Source organism: Cynocephalus volans, chromosome 14 (assembly GCF_027409185.1).
Source record: "Cynocephalus volans isolate mCynVol1 chromosome 14, mCynVol1.pri, whole genome shotgun sequence".
Classification (NCBI taxonomy): Eukaryota; Metazoa; Chordata; class Mammalia; order Dermoptera; family Cynocephalidae; genus Cynocephalus; species Cynocephalus volans.
Window position 1 is genome coordinate 29,065,789 of NC_084473.1, and position 16,338 is coordinate 29,082,126.

The 16,338-nt window shown below is 38.2% G+C and overlaps 1 protein-coding gene across 2 annotated transcripts in view; it reads left to right on the top strand.

Moving 5' to 3' along the window:
- The window catches only part of LCLAT1 (lysocardiolipin acyltransferase 1), a 175,532-nt gene that overhangs the window by 17,122 nt on the left and 142,072 nt on the right, over positions 1 to 16,338 (top strand). Inside the window, exon 2 of one of the 2 annotated variants that reach the window (XM_063078755.1) lies at positions 5,483 to 5,638. The exons of the other annotated variant lie outside the window; for it this stretch is intronic. The gene's annotated coding sequence lies outside the window, so the exon portion shown is untranslated. The remainder of the gene's footprint in view (positions 1 to 5,482; positions 5,639 to 16,338) is intronic. 2 annotated transcript variants of the gene reach the window in all.

Below are 16,338 nucleotides of genomic sequence, written 5' to 3' on the forward strand. Positions count from 1 at the left end.
TCCTCCAGATTTTCAAATTTGTTGGCGTATAGTTGTTTATAGTAGTCTCGAATGATTCCTTGTATTTCAGATGAATCAGTTGTAATATCGCCTTTTTCATTTCTAATTTTTGTTATTTGAGTCTTCTCTCTTCTTTTTTTTGTTAGCCATGCTAATGGTTTGTCAATTTTATTTATCTTTTCAAAAAACCAACTTTTTGATTCGTTGATCTTTTGAATTGTTTTTTGGTTTTCAATTTCATTCAGTTCTGCTCTGATCTTAATGATTTCTTTCCGTCTGCTAACTTTAGGATTGGATTGTTCTTGTTTTTCTAGTTCTTTAAGGTGAAGTGTTAGGTTGTTCACTTGCCATCTTTCCATTCTTCTGAAGTGAGCATTTAATGCAATAAAATTTCCCCTCAATACTGCTTTTGCAGTATCCCACAGGTTTTGGTATGATGTATCATTGTTTTCATTAGTTTCAATAAACTTTTTGATTTCCTGCTTGATTTCTTCTTGGACCCATATGTCATTAAGTAGAATGCTGTTTAATTTCCATGTGTTTGTATAGTTTCCAGAGTTTTGTTTGTTATTAATTTCTAGTTTTAATCCATTGTGGTCTGAGAAGATACATGGGATAATTCCAATTTTTTTGAATTTACTGAGACTTGATTTGTGACCTAATATGTGATCTATCCTGGAGAATGATCCATGTGCTGATGAGAAGAATGAATATTCTGAGGTTGTTGGGTGGAATGTTCTGTAGATATCTGCCAATTCCAATTGGTCTAGAGTCTTGTTTAGATCTTGTGTTTCTCTACTGATTCTTTGCCTAGATGATCTGTCTAATATTGACAGTGGAGTGTTCAGGTCCCCTGCTATTATGGTATTAGTGTCTATTTCCTTCTTTAGGTCTAATAGAGTTTGTTTTATAAATCTGGCTGCTCCAACATTGGGTGCGTACATATTTATGATTGTTATGTCTTCTTGATGGATCAGTCCTTTTATCATTAAGTAGTGTCCCTCATTGTCTCTTTTTATGGTTTTTAGTTTAAAGTCTATTTTGTCAGATATAAGAATAGCCACTCCAGCTCGTTTTTCTTTTCTGTTTGCATGGTAAATCTTTTTCCATCCTTTCACTCTTAGTCTGTGTGAATCTTTATGGGTGAGGTGGGTCTCTTGTAGGCAGCATATAGTTGGGTCCTGCTTTTTGATCCAGTCAGCCAGTCTGTGTCTTTTAATTGGGGAATTTAAGCCTTTAACATTAAGAGTTGTTATTGAAAGGTGTTGATTTATTCCTAGCATTTTATTGGTTGTTTGGTTGTCTTAGGTGTCTTTTGTTCCTTGCTTTCTGATTTACTGTTTGGTTTCTTTGTTTGTTGGTTCCTTAGGTTGTAGATAGTGTTTTTGTTAGCTTGTTTTCTCTTCATGAATGCCATTTTTATTGTACTAGCGGGTTTAGATTTTTCTTAGGTTTTTTATGGTAGTGGTAGTTATTTTTCAGGAACCAAACCCAGTACTCCCTTGAGGATTTCTTGTAAGGGTGGTCTTGTGGTAGTGAACTCCCGCAGTTTTTGTTTGTCTGAGAAATATACTATTTGCCCCTCATTTCGGAAGGATAGCCTTGCAGGGTAGAGTATTCTTGGCTGGCAATCTTTGTCTTTTAGTATTTTGAAAATATCATCCCATTCCTTTCTAGCTTTTAGGGTTTGTGATGAAAAGTCTGATGTTAACCTGATTGGGGCTCCCTTATAGGTGATTTGACGCTTCTCTCTTGCAGCTTTTAAGATTCTCTCTTTGTCTCTGAGTTTTGCCAATTTGACTATGACATGTCTTGGAGAAGGCCTTTTTGGGTTGAATACGTTTGGAGATCGTTGAGCTTCCTGGATCTGAAGATCTGTGATTTTTCCTATACCTGGGAAGTTTTCTGCCACTATTTTTTTGAATATGTTTTCAATGGAATCTCCATTTTCCTCCCCTTCTGGAATACCCATGACTCGGATATTTGAGCGCTTGAGGTTGTCTGATATCTCTCTCAGATTTTCTTCCATGTCCTTGATTCTTTTTTCTTTCTTTTTGTCTGCTTGTGTTATTTCAAACAGCCCATCTTCAAGTTCAGAGGTTCTCTCTTCAACTTCGACAAGCCTGCTGGTTAAACTCTCCGTTGTGTTTTTTATTTCGCTGAATAACTTCTTCAGTTCAGCAAGTTCTGCTACATTTTTTTTCAGGACATTGATTTCCTTGTATATTTCCTCTTTCAGATCCTGTATACTTTTCCTCATTTCATCATGATGTCTAGCTGAGTTTTCTTGTATCTCATTCAGTTTCCTTAGAATTATCACTCGAAATTCCTTGTCAGTTATTTCAAGGGCTTCTTGTTCTATAGGATCTAGAGTATGAGATTTATTAACTTTTGGTGGTGTACTTTCTTGATTTTTTGTATTTCTGGTGTCTTTTTTTTGGTGTTTATTCATTGTGGCAGGGGGTTTCACAGTCCACCGGTTTAAGACTAATGACTAACTAGGATGTTGCTGTGGTTGCCAATTTGGTATGGCTCCCGCCGTGACTGCTCAGTTGGCCTCTAGTGTCTTGTGTGTGTGGTTGCCTCGGGTCTTGGGCTTCTCCGGGGATCCACCTTTCTGGTCAGCTTGTACTCTGCTGGGCTGGTGGATCACGTACCACAGGGTGTGTGATCTCTGTTGAGCTTTCACTTTCTGTACAGGACTTCTCCCCGTTCCGTGTGCTCTGGCCCAGGCTGTTAGATCGTGCAGTGGCGACCCCACCGGGTGTGTGGTTTCTGTCGAGTCTCCGCCTCCCTGGCCGCACGTCTCCCCCCTCTGTGCACACTGTGCTGGGCTGGGGCGTGTCTTCTGCACCCCTCGTCTATCAGCTGGGCCTTCAAGACCCTGCTCAGCACCGCCTCGCCCAGGAAGTCTACCAGGTTTCTGCTAGGCACAGACGACCGGTCTCTCTGGGTGCCTTTGTAGCACTGTGTAGATCTTTCTCGGGTCTTGTTCACCTTTGTATCCCCCCGGTATAAACCGAGTCTAGTGCCCGCCTGCAGCCTGCTCTCCGGCAGGTTCAAGCGGACCTGGGAACTCTCCTACCACACTATTCCCAACCAGAAATTCGTTAGGCTTTTTTCCAAACTGGTGGTCGCAGAGATGGTATCTGCCTCCCAGTAACAGGAAGTTTACCGGGGCGGAGTCCAGGGTGTGGTGGAGTGACAGTCGGCTGCCCGTACTTCCTAGCCCTCCCAAAACTGGTCGGGACGCCCCACAGCCCCAGCCCTGCCAGAGAACCGCGGAAGGAGTGGGAGAGGAGGTCGGCCCGCAGGGTCCGGAAAGCCCCGCTCCAGGCCAAGCAAATGGGCTCAGTGATGGCCGAGCAGGGCAGAGCTGCCCGCACCTGGGAAAATGGAGGCAGCACCGTGGCAGTGAGTGGCCTGGTGGTGCAGGCGGGAGCCGCGTGGGCATTCACCCCCCGAACAGAGCTGTGCCAGGGATCACTCACAGTGCTGTGCCAGGTCGGGCGCTCGCTCTGTCCCTGGTTTGTTGCCTTCCGTGTTCTCGGCGCTGCCGCCTCGGGCGCTCCCAGGAATCTTCTTTAATGCCGGCCTGAAACCTCGAATCCTGAATAGGGCAGCTGGCCGCCTTCAGTGCGGCCCCAGCCTCCGGGATCCTGGCTGCATCCACAGCAGCCCTGGCGCCGTGTTCCCTGTTTCAAGACTCACTTTTGCAGCTAAGAATCAGTTCTTTTCCTGCTCCACACTTCAAAGCTGTTGCCTGTAAATGAGGCAGCCTCTCCTGCCGGGGGCAAAGTGGCGTTGAGCCCCCACGACCGGCCAGCAGCAGCAGTCCTCCCTTAAGAGATGGCCAGAGGAAGGTCCACAAGTTTCCCGGCTGCCTGAGGCCCAGTGGCCACCTTTTCCACCTCAGCTACTCCGCGCCAGCCGCCGCAGCCGCCGCCATCTTGAAACTCCCCGAGGAGAGGACATTTTTAATGTGCAGTGTCCTTGCTGCTCTGAGAAAGGGAAATGTGGTGTTTGATCTGGTGAGCAATTTGTTTAAACTACAGCCAGGTAATTCCATTCAGTAAATATTGAGAAGATCCTGCTCTGCCTGGCTTTGTACTGGGAAGAAGCATTACAGCTTGAAATGTGGTTTAACAGGGTAAGAGAATTATTTTGCTTTAAAAAAATTTGAGGACTGGCCAAGTAGTTCATTTGGTTAGAGTGAGGTGTTATAACACCGAGGTTAAGGGTTCAGAGCCCCAAAGGGCAAGCCACCCACCCCCCCACAAAAAATTTTTTTGGACGGCGGGTCATGGTAGGTAGAAGGCTTTAGAGCTGCTAAGCATCTCCGTAGATGCTGGGCATGCTCTCCAGGGACTAGGAACCAGAAAGGCTGGATTTTGCTTAACCTGGGAAAACCATTTGGAGTTCCAAGGACAATTTTGGGGCAAGTAAGGAGGTGGGGTGATTGAGGAAGAGGGAGGAGCTGGAAGGATGACTCAAGGATCTATTTAAATTGGCCTTTCCCTCTTACCCTCAGAATTTACAAATGTTTTACTTCAGGGTTTTTGGGGGGTTGGGAGGTGAAGGTGGGTGGGAGTAGGGTGAATCGGTTGAGTTAGAAGAGGGGATCCTCAGAGGCTGAGTGAATCTAATTCCACCAGAAATTAACAGTGGTCCAGGGAAGACCTTGCCCTGTTGTGGGTTGTGTAATTGGAGCGAGTTGGGTGGTAGTTCAAGCCAAGAGCATCCCCAGCTACTATTATGTTAGGATAATGAAAATAAACCTCAATGCAAAGTTTACCATGTGAACGATAGGAGTTTATGCCTAGATAAATACCTACATTTGTAACTGAGTAACATTCATTTTGATATAAAGAAATTTAGTGCAGCTATAAACATAAGTAACAGTCTGCCCACTGCAAATAGATTTTAAAGTTTCCTGCAAAATAAAGTGGTCCTTGTAATTTTGCATTAGAATCGGGATCCAGGAAGTGAAAAGTTTGGTCATGCCTGCTTTCTTTCTTTAGGAAGATCTTTGGGTTCCTCTAGCTATCTTTGAAACTTGAATACCTTGTGTGTAATAGAGTATGAAGAGGGGAGCTGCCCCTTACCATTCCTTCTTGGATTGGGATCTAGGCTCAGTATTGCCCTTGCTGTTTATATTCTGGCTAGGGGTGTTGCTATCAGGGAGAAGCAGAAGTTTCGCGGACCCAGCCAGTGTTAACATTTTAGTCTCCCTCTCTTACTGGAGCCTGTTGTTGTGGGACACGTATTGGGCTGTCCCCTCACTCTTCTGGCATTCCTATTCTAAGCACTACAACCAGCACAGTCCCTGGACCTCCTATGTGGCTTGTGCATTAATCTAATCAGTACTTGAATGTTTCAGTTCCATGGGCCCATTACAACCTGTTTATACCATGAACCATCTGAGTAGCCCATTGCACTGTCCTCAAACTCTATTTTTTTCTCTTGTTCGTCATGCTTACAGGCTGAAAGACAGAATTTGGACTCTCTTCTGTGAAGCTGACAACAAAAGGATGAGATGATATGTGTGTTCCAGGGAAAAATAAATTGTGATGCAATTAACAAGGCAGTTTCTAACTAACGAATGTACTTTCTAAAAGCAGAACTGTAAAAGCTTTGGGTAAGTCTGTGTAATGGTTTCTGTGCTTGAGGTTTTTTTTTATCTTGCTTTATGTATCTGAACACAAAGCTTTTAAAATTGGTCATGGTTGTTCCTATCTATTCTGTGTTGTTGAAATGTTCTGTGCTTGCTTCATAACCTTTTTATTGGAAAATAAGCCTTTCTTTTTTAATTTTAATATTTATTTAATTTTTTCTTTTTATTGATTATATAAAAAATAAGCATTTATTTCTGTTAGAGAGATGTAAGGTTCCTGTTGATAGAAAATAAATTGATATATTTCTATGAGTATTAGGGGGTTGGAACTTTCAGCCCTACCCCCTCGTCTCTGGGGAGGGAAGAGGGACTGGATAATGAGTTCATACATGCAGCAGTGATTTAATCAGTCATGCCTAGGTAACGAAGCCCCATGTAAAAACCCTGGAAAGGTGGAGAACACATTCATGTGCTGGGAAGGCGACACCTGGATTACTAGAGGAAAGAGCATGGAAGCTTTGCATCTCCTTACCCTCTCCCCCAGACCTTACCCTATGCACCTCTTCCCTTTGGCTGTTCCTGAATTATAACTTTTATAATAAAAGAGTTACTGAATCTGAAGGGAGGTTTTGGGAACCCCAGAATTTGTAGCCAAGTTGGACGTTTGTGTGGAAAGCCTGGTGATGTCTGAAGTAAGGGCAGTCTTGTTGGGACCTTGCTCTTTAACTTGGTTGATCTAATGCTAACTCTAGGTACTGAGTTTCAGAATTGAACTGAATCTTAGGACACCTAGTTTATGTCAGAGTGCAGTGTGTTTATCCTTTGTCAGGCATTATGGTATGGGTGCTGTGTGCATTATTTCATGAATACTCATTGCAGTGAGGAAAGATCTGGTTTTATCATCCTTGTTTTATGGATAAGGAAAGTGAAGTCATAACTTGTCCAGGGTCACAGAACTAGGAAGTGTTGGAGAACTCAGTGCTTTCTGACTTTAAAGCCCTTTACTTAACCCGAACACTGAGCCAATTGTCTTCCTTTCTCTAGATGTTACTACCCTCCTGTAATCTGGCAGCAGATGTGGACCTAAGGACTGCTTTTTCTAAATTAAAATTTTATCTCGTCATTTTTGAGCTCAGGAACTTTTAGTTGCTCTCTGTTACTGGAGGATAAAACCCATACTCCTTACGCAGCCATTCAGTGCCCACCAGAGTTCAAACTAATAATACTATCCCAGTCTTTATATAGAACAAAAGAAAACAAACACCCATTGTGTTTCTTTGGATGAGCCACTCAATCTGTATCTCTGGTGAACTGCATTGGAGAAGGATCATGTGTCTTCTAGTTAAGTGTAAGGTATAATTGGAAAGTCAAAATACATGAAAAGAATGTCAGCATAGAAATACCACATGCTGACCAAGTAAGTAGTAAAGGTAATTAAGTGCTTCTAGAGTTCAAAGGAGGAACAGCTTCATAAGTCAGGTACATTTTGAGCTTGGCCTTGAAGAGATGGTAGGATTTTGAGAAATATGGCTGAGGAGAGGACACTTCTAGACAGGAAGACCCTGAGTGAAAAGCAACGGAGGCGTGTATTGAAGGTGGTGTTGAAGGCAGTGAATACTTTAGCTCATCCGGAGGGAAACTTTTGTAGCCAGGGTCTACTCTCTGTCCTAAAACAAGTCTTGGAAACCTGTAGCGTATTGTTTTAACTAACTGAACTTGTGTTAAATCTTTGTTCTTTGAAGTGTGAGTTATTTGGAATGAACCAAAAGCTATGTGAGGGCCAGCCTAGGTGACATGGTTGGGTGATTGTGTCAGTTAATATCAATTTTGCTTAAAAATAAAGTGTGAGTACAATTGAAAATACCTTTTTATGTGTTAACCTGAGTTGACCAAAGGAAATTTTATTGTTTTGTTTTTTGTCTTTGTTTTTTATTTTGGTGGCTGGCCAGTAAGGGGATCTGAATCCTTGACTTTGGTGTTATCAGCACCGTGCTCTAACTAAATGAGCTAACTGGTCAGCCCCCAAAGGACATTTTAAACTATGAAAATTCAAACATATTTTTAGAAATGGAACATGGGAATAAATATATTCAAAGTTATCAGTCTGAAGGAGGTAGTATTTTTTAGATTGGACAAATTTTGGTAAATATATATTTTTAAAAAGTCTTTTGGATGTGAATTCACATCATTATTATATACCCAATCTCTTGGTACTCTGTAGGATTTGAATCTCTCCTGAATCCCCAAAGCATAACAGTTTATTGGTCATCTGGGCCTCCGTTTTTAAAAACAAACTTTAATTGATTTTTATTTTGAAAATCAGTTTGAATGTTATGTAAGTAACATTTATACATTTTGGAAAAATAAGAAATATATAAAGAATAAGTTAAAATCACATAACTCAGATAATTAATAACCTTTGTTTATTTTTATTGCACTACTTTTGTTTATGTGGTTACATAATTTTTATAACCACTTTTTTCACTTAATATTATAGTATCAGGATTCTCCCATGTCATAAGATTTTTTTGAAAACATGGCTTCTATTTGTATATAAGCATATTATCATACATATAGATTTGTTATTTTTGTTTTTTTTCTTTAAGTAAAAACAGAGTCACTTACTATTTTGTAAGTTGCTTTTTCCACTTCATGTATCATGACTACCTTACTAAATGACAGCTTATAGCTGTGTACTTCATTTTTTTTTACTGGCTGCACAATATTTCATTTTATGGCTTTACCATATTAGCCATTTCTCTATCGATGGACACTTACACTATTTCTAATTTTCATATACAAATAAATAGTGCTTCAGTGAGCACTTTTACAAATACATTTTTTCTTACTTTTTTTTTTTTTCTGGTGGCTGGCTGGTACAGGGATTCAAACCCTTGATCTTGGTGTTATCAGCACCGCGCTCTAACCAACTGAGCTAACTTGGCAGCCCCTATTTTTTCTCACATTTATGAGTACTTTTATAGAATTAGAATGAAATTACTGGGTAAAATGTACAAGGGGTCTTTGAACGTCTTATGGAAAGATTCATATTGTCTTTTAATTGTATTTTTCCATAAACTTTTTGAAATATCCTGTATATGCATTTTAAAATCTTCCAGCCATGCTGAATTGCCTTTTAAAAGGGCTCTGTCAGTTTATGCTCTCAGTAATAGTATGTTTGAGTCCCAATTTTCCTGTACCCTCACTTTTGCTAGATATTATCACTGTCAAATATGAAAAAGTAGTAGTTGGAAACATGGTATCACACTGCCTTAATTTGATTTCTTTTTTTTTTAAGTGTACCTTTTTATATGTGACTGTTTTGATTCTTTGCCCATTTTCCTATTGTTATATTTTATTCTGATTTTTTAATGCTTTCATAGTTTACATGTAACTTTTTAATTTATCTGGAATTTATTTTGATCTTATGAAATGAAAATTGCATGATTCTGGAGGATATTCAAGGGCTAGTGGGCCTTGAAATTGAGTGTCTGGAAAAATTTAGAGGATAAAAATAAATTTTGCTGCCTTTGGAAAGTAGTCAAATTTATTTAAAAACTTAGTTTATTATTACCCAACTCTATAAAGTATATTGAGGTAATAAAATCCTGCCAACAAAAAGACGCCTCCTTACCAACACAGAAGAGAGAGAAAACTCGATTTTTGAGTAGGCACGTCAGATACATGCATGGTAGGTAGTTCAGGAAAGACTGCAAAATTTGAGCCAAATTTCACCTATTTTATTTTACTTTATTTTTTTGCAGCAGGCTGATATGCTTCACTTATTTTATACAGTGAAACAGATAAAACTTCTCTTGTATTCTTGACAGACAAATGGCTTTACTCTGTGATAGTTTCCTATATACATGATGAGATTCCTGAGTTAATTTCAGTGGTATGTGTTTGCAGTCCAGGGTCAGAAGGCCTGACTCTTGCATTGTAAAATTTGTAGACTAAGGTTATCTAATTCCTTACCAGAATGTTTGGTTTATTATGTTTTTAAGGAGACACCCTGTGGTAGTCTGAAAACAGCTTTCCAAAAGAGATCCAAGCCATAATCTTTGAAACCTGTGAAATATTACTTTACATGGCAAAAAAATTGGGGGTCACTGTAATTAAATTGAAGATCTTGAGGTGGGGCAGTTATCCCGGATTATCTGGGTGGTCCCTAAATATTATCACAAGGGTCCTTATAAAAGGGAGGCAGAGGAAGATTATATACACACAGAAGAGGAGGAGGCAATGTGACCACAGAGGCAGAGATTGGAGTGATAGGCCACCATTCAAGGAATTCTGGCAGCCACCAGAAGCAGGAAGAGGCATGAGACGGATTCTACCCTAGAGCCTCTGGAAGGAGTGTGGCCCTGCTGACACCTTGATTTTGGTCCAGTGATACTGATTTCAGACTTTTGGCCTCTAGGACTATGAGAGAACAAATTCCTGTTTTAAGCCACCAAGGGAGTTTGTTACACCTGCCATAGGAAGCTAACTATTCATCCTAAGGGGAGGGGGAGGGTTAGCTGTCTCCGTTTTATTAAACAAAGAAAGTTTCATCTTATTTATCCTTATATTAATTATTGCTTAATAACACGACTCTCGGCTACTCTTTGCTAATGAACATCATTTATTGGTTCTCATTGTTGAATGGCAGGTTAAAAATTCTACCAGAATGGATTTAAAATAAAAATGAAAAGTTAACCTCAGTAGTATTTGTAAGGTTGATGGGGAAATATTTTGACTATTTTTTTAAAACCTGAAAAGTGAATAATTTAGAGTCATTTAGATTTTTTTGAGATTTGCTTTTAAATTGAGGAGAATAAAGTGTATTTATTTCTCTTATTAGTGAAGCTGCATGAAAGTCAGAAAAAAAAGTTCTCTTAAAGGAAAGAATTTCAAGTTCATAACATTTTGTTAAAACTTTACCCCTACTTTACAAATTCTAATATTTTTCAACCGAGTAGTAGATTATAACTAATGCTAAAATTGAATTTTTCTGATTTTTTTAATTGACATATAATTTCTTATATCTTTGATGAAGTAACCATTTATAGATACCCTTTAGAGTTGTCTAGGAAAGTTGTATTTTTTCAATCTGATGACAAATTTATTATTTTCCTTGCCTTATTTTTTTTTAAAAATAAGATGATTAATTTCCTCACTTTTGTCTACTTCAGAATTCTTTATTTTGTCCGAATTTTCAGACTATTGTAAATGGGCAGGCTTTCTTGATTTCTCGTTCTGCATGTTCACTATTGGAGAAAAGAAATGCTACTGATTTTTGTGTGTTGATTTTGTATCCTGCTACTGTGCTGAAATCATTTATCAATTCCAACAGTTTTTTTGTAGAGGTTTTAGGCTGTTCGATATATAGGATCATGTCATCTGCAAACAGGGACAGTTTGACTTCATCTTTTCCAATCTGGATGCCCTTTATTTCCTTCTCTTCTCTGATTGCTCTGGCTAGTACTTCCAACACTATGTTGAATAGGAAAAATTATCCATTTTGAAGTGACCATATCAGCAGCATTTATTTAGTACATTCACATTATTGTGCCACCACCAAAAATTTTTATCTAGTTCCAAAAATTTTTATCACCCAGCAAAGGAAACCCTGTACCATTAAGCAGTTACTCCCTTCTTCTCCCCAGCCCCTGGCAGCACCAACTGCTTTCACAGTTTCTGTGACTTTACCTATTCTGAATATTTCATATAAATAAAATCATACAGTATGTTACCTTTTGTGTCTTCTTTCACTTAGCATAATGTTTTTTGAGTTTCATTCACTTGTCTCATGCATCAGTACTTCATTTTTACGGCTGTGTAATATTCCATTATATGAGTATATATCACAATTTGTTTATCCCTTCATTTGTTGATGGACATTTGATTTGGGTTGTTTCCACCTTTTAGCTATTGTGAATAGTGCTGCCATAAATATTTGTGTACAAGTATTTGTTTGAGAACCTGTTTTTAATTCATTGGCTATATACGTAGGAAAGGGATTGCTGGGTTGTATGGTAATTTATGTCTAACTCTTTGAGGAACTGTCATTTATGTTCCCACTAGGAATATATGAGGGTTCCTATTTTCCACATCCTCACCAATACTTATTTTCCTTTTTTTTTTTTTTTTTGCAGCTGGCCAGTACAGGGATTGAACTCTGGACTTCCCATTTTTTAAATTGTACCCATCCTAGTGTATGTAATGGTATCTTGTGCTTATTGATTTGCATTTCCCTGCTGATAGATGACACTGAACATCTTTTCATATGCTTATCAACCATTTCTATTCTTATATCCTCTTTGGAGAAATATCTTTTCAAGTTCTTCACCCATTTTTTAAAGTTGTTTGTCTTTTTGTTGTTGAGGTAAAAGAGTGTTTTATATATTCTGGAAACCAGACTATTGATTTGTGAAATTTTTCTTCCATTCTGTGGGTTGTCTTATTACTTTCTTGACAGTGGTCTTTCAAGTGTGAAAGTTTTTAATCTGGGTGCAGTCCAATTTATTTTTTTCTTTTGTTTTTCATGCTTCTGGTGTCATATCTAAGAATCCCTTGTCAAATCTGACACCATGAAGATTTGCTCCTATGTTTTCTTACAAGAGTTTTATACTCATAGTTTTATGTCTTCTGTTTAGTCATTGATGCAGTTTGAGTGAATTTTTGTCTATGATAAGACTTAGAGGACATCTTCATTCTTTTGCATGTGGATATCCAGTTGTTCTTGATCATTGGTTGCACTGACTGTTCTTTCCTCATTGAATGGTCTTGGCACCCTTGTCAAAAATCATTTGGCCACAGATGTATGGGTGCATTTCTTGACTCTTGATCATTTGATTGGTCTACAGGTCTCTTCTTATGCCAATACCACACTGCTTTGATTACTGTAGCTTTGTAGTAAATTGGGAAGCATGAGTCCTTTAATTTTGTTCTTCTTTTTCAATATTGTTTTGGCTACTTGGATCCCCTTGCAGTTCCACATGAATTTGAGGGTCAGCTTTTTCATTTCTGCAAAAAGAGGACATTGGAATTTTGATAGAGATTGCATTTAATCTGTAGATCACTTTGGGTAGTATTGCCATCTTAACAGTATTATGTCTTTCAATCCATAAACATGGGATGTCCTTCCATATATGTAGATTTTCTTTCATTTATTTTGGCAGTGTTTTGTAGTTTTCAATGTATAAGTCTTTCACCTCCTCAGTTAAATTTATTCCTAGGTATTTTATTCTTTTGGATGTTATTGTAAGTGGAATTGTTTTCTTAATTTCCTTTTTAGTTTGCTTATTACTGGTGTATAGAGACACAATTGATTTTTGTGTTGATCTTGTACCCTGCAACTTCGCTGGATTGGTTTAATTAGCTCTATCTAGTAGTATTTTTGTGGATTCTTTGGGGTTTTCTGTACATAGGATCATGTCATGTGCAAATTGAGATAGTTTTACTTCTTCCTTTCCAATTTGGATGAATTCGATTTTGGTGAATTTTCTTTCTTCATTTTTTTTCCCTCCCCTAATTGTTCTGGCTAGGACATCCAGTATAATGTTGAGTACCAATGTTGAAAGCAGTCATCTTTGTCTTGCTCTTGATTTTAGGGGGAAAGCTTTCAGCTCTTTGTCGTTGAATATGATATTAGCTGTGAGTTTTTCATAAATACCCTTCTCTTTCTTTTAAATCTTTAAAATTTGTCTAAGTGGAGTTAATTGGAAAACTTTAAAGAAGCTAATATAAAATTTTGCCAGTTTATGGGAAGGGAAGCAGTCTCAAAATTGAGAACAGAAGAAATTTTCACATGGTTATAATTTTTGTACTTAGAGCTTACATGGTCAAGAATATACAGAAAGCATTAATGGAAAAAAGACTTCAGAAATCATTGAATAGAATGTTTTACTTTGTTTATTTGTTCTGTTTTTTGGGTGGCTGGCTGGGATAAGAATCGAACCCTGGGCCTTGGTGTTATCAGCACCATGAGCTAACCAACTGAGCTAACTGGCCAGCCCTCCACTTTGTTTGCTTGGTTTTACTTTCAAAACTGTTGCAGTTGATAATTACAGATGCTTCTAAGTCTTCCCCTTTTATCACTAACTTGTAAAAACAGAAGGTTTGTCCCGATTAAGCCTTTTAAGATTTAAAAAATTTTTTTTTCATGTGTTAATTTCTTTCTTAATTTAAGATAAATGTTTATAAACATAAGCCAATTTCTTTTTCTGAGGTCCACACTGGAGGAAAGGGCCATGGTTACTAATGCTGCATCAGAAGTTGCTCAGAAAAATGGAAACTCTTTTTCTTTTCTTATAAAAATGAAAGTGCCCCTAGAGTCAGCATGTGCATTGTTCTTGCATTTGGTAATCTGTCCTATTACTTGTCTTTTTTTTATAGGTATTTTAGTAACATTCAGATAGGTTTTATAAAAAATATTTCTGATAGGCCAGGTCTTAGAGAAATATTTTTTTGCAGGAAGGCAGGAGGTGATTACCTTTCATACTCATTTTTGAAATTTCAGTTTTCCTAAATACTTATAGAAAAAAAATCTAAGAGTTCTGTTAGAATAATTTTGTCTTTTTAAGTCTTTCCAGTCCCCACAACCCCACAACCTTATAATAGGATCTTTTGTGCCATGTTTAGCTAATGCATTAAATGAAAATTTTAAGTTGCAGAGATAAGGAAAAGATTAACTGTGGATCAGTGTTGCTTGAAACTGGTTTTTCATTAAACAAATTATAATTCCTTCCTCTCTGTCTTCTCTGAAGTTTAAAAAATAATGAAATGATTTGTTTTCTCTGAGTATAACTGGTATTTGCATACAGTGCCTCCATGGCCTCACCAGTCAATGGAGATCAGGTTTTCATCATGGAAATTAGTTTGCCTGGACTAGATATTTCTGATTGTTAATTCTTTACGTATATATGAGAGACAGTTATATATGTCTATAAATGTTGAAGACATGTATAATCTATGTATATTATATATGTCTAAATATGTCATAGACCTAAATAACTGTCATATGACAATTGTATATGTTGCTATTATATACAGTCATGCACTGCATAAAAACGTTCTGGTCAATGACAGACACGTATACAATGGTGTTACCATAAGATTATAGTGGCTATATCATAGCCTAGGTGGGTAGTAGACAATACCCTCTAGGTTTGTGTAAGTACATTCTAGGATGTTTGCACAACAATGAAATCGCCTAATAATGCATTTCTTAGAAAGTATTCTTGTTGTTAAGCGATGTCTAACTGTATGTGAGAGGCATACATATATGAATATGAATATAAAAGAGTTCTGAACAAGGAGGGCAGGTTGTGTGCCTCTTATTAGTAAAAGGAACTGAAATCTGTTAGGATGTTTTTTCAGTTAGTGTCTTTGGGATAAAGAGAGCAGGTAGATGGAGGAGAACCTGGAAGGCTTAGAAATCACCCAGTTCATACGGAAGAGCTCAAGAGGCTTCCTCAGGCCAAATGTTTTAATTTGATTTAATAGTTCCCCCCTTTTGGTCAGCCTCTCAATTTTGAGAGATTTGCCAATACTTTGAGTATTGATGCCACTCTCTGTCACTATTGCAAATGACTTATTTGGTCTCAGTGTGGAATTCATTAGTGTTCTTTGGTTTTTGTATGGAGATCACCCATCTTTTTTGGTCTGAACATGGAGTTCAGCAGTCTCAGTATCACACCAGTTGACCAATTGTCATGTTATTGCTGATCTAGTCAAAGTGGGACGACCATTTAGTGCATGACGGATGGTCTACATGAAACATTTAAGACTTAAGACAATACAGTGCACTGGGGGGACCATGATGACTATCAAAAGGGTAATATCAAAAGACCAAAGTGTACTCTAACACAAGAGTTCTAATGAGACGAACCAAACCAAAAACAGACAAGTCAAAGTTCAGGCGATATAGGCAATTCAACAGTATGAGTCTCTTTGGTCACAGTCCTTGTTCAGAATATGGTAGTGATTAAGGACCATAGTTTGCTGTAAAGTGACCTGATTTAAAGAAGCATTCATTTTTGTTGTTAGTCTAGTAACACAAGTAATAATAACCTTGAGACATACTAGAAGAAATATAAAGATTAGAAAGCCTTGAAAAACCCAAGCTTGCTATCCACCAATTAGGATGCTTGCAAACTGTTAACTTGCTCCTGTAAACAAGTCGTGTGTTTCTTTCTCATGAGAAGTTTTCTTAATGTACTTGGTGGCAGAGTCTAAGGAAACAGCAGTACCAGCCACCTTTCTAATTAAGCTTTCTATAGGAACAAAATCAGGGGAGAGACAGGTACAACATTGAGTTTCGTTCAGTACCAAACATAAGCCCCCAACTTGAACAAAAACAAGGTCTAAATCTGCATGATGTTTCATTAAGTGTTTTTGTTGAATATGGATAGAAGCCACCTTTTAAAGAGTGACCTCTACCTGTCTGAAACCCGGGGAGGTCTGATTGACTACAAAATCCAAGATTTTTCCCACTTTATAGATTAACTTCAAATTCCATACAACTGGTAACCCACTACCATGAAGAGTGAGCCCCCAGGAATCCTACTGGAATCTTTCCTCAGTAGAAATTAATGTATTACCATATATTTCAAGGTTGGTGCTAATTTCAGTTATTGACCGTTTGGGCCTCTGATCATAGGAGCTATTATCAGAACTTTCAAGGGATGCTATTTGAAAGGCATGAGTGAGCCAGGTCAAATAGCAAGATCCAGACCAGC